Here is a 273-nt window from a genome sequence, read left to right as displayed (position 1 = left end):
GCGGGTCTCTGTGCATGTCCCGCTGTGCACAGACCGCGGGTCTCTGTGCATGTTCTGCTGTGCACAGACCATGGATCTCTGTGCATGTCCGGCTGTGCACAGATCTCTGGTCTCTGTGCATGTCCCGCTGTGCACAGACCTCCGATCTCTGTGATGTCCTGATGTGTGCAGACCATGGGTCTCTGTGCATGTCCCGCTGTGCACAGACTGTAGGTCTCTGCATGTCTGGCTGTTCACAGACCTCCAGTCTCTGTGCATGTCCCGCTGTGCACA

At 57.9% G+C, this 273-nt stretch overlaps 1 protein-coding gene across 7 annotated transcripts in view; it reads left to right on the top strand.

Annotated features, from left to right (window-relative positions):
* The window catches only part of TTC37 (tetratricopeptide repeat domain 37), a 98,852-nt gene that overhangs the window by 39,998 nt on the left and 58,581 nt on the right, over positions 1-273 (top strand). The gene's annotated exons all lie outside the window — the stretch shown is intronic.

This window comes from Otolemur garnettii, unplaced genomic scaffold (assembly GCF_000181295.1).
Source record: "Otolemur garnettii isolate 467f Iridium unplaced genomic scaffold, OtoGar3 scaffold00017, whole genome shotgun sequence".
NCBI lineage: Eukaryota > Metazoa > Chordata > Mammalia > Primates > Galagidae > Otolemur > Otolemur garnettii.
This window is presented reverse-complemented; position numbering and strand designations above follow the sequence as displayed.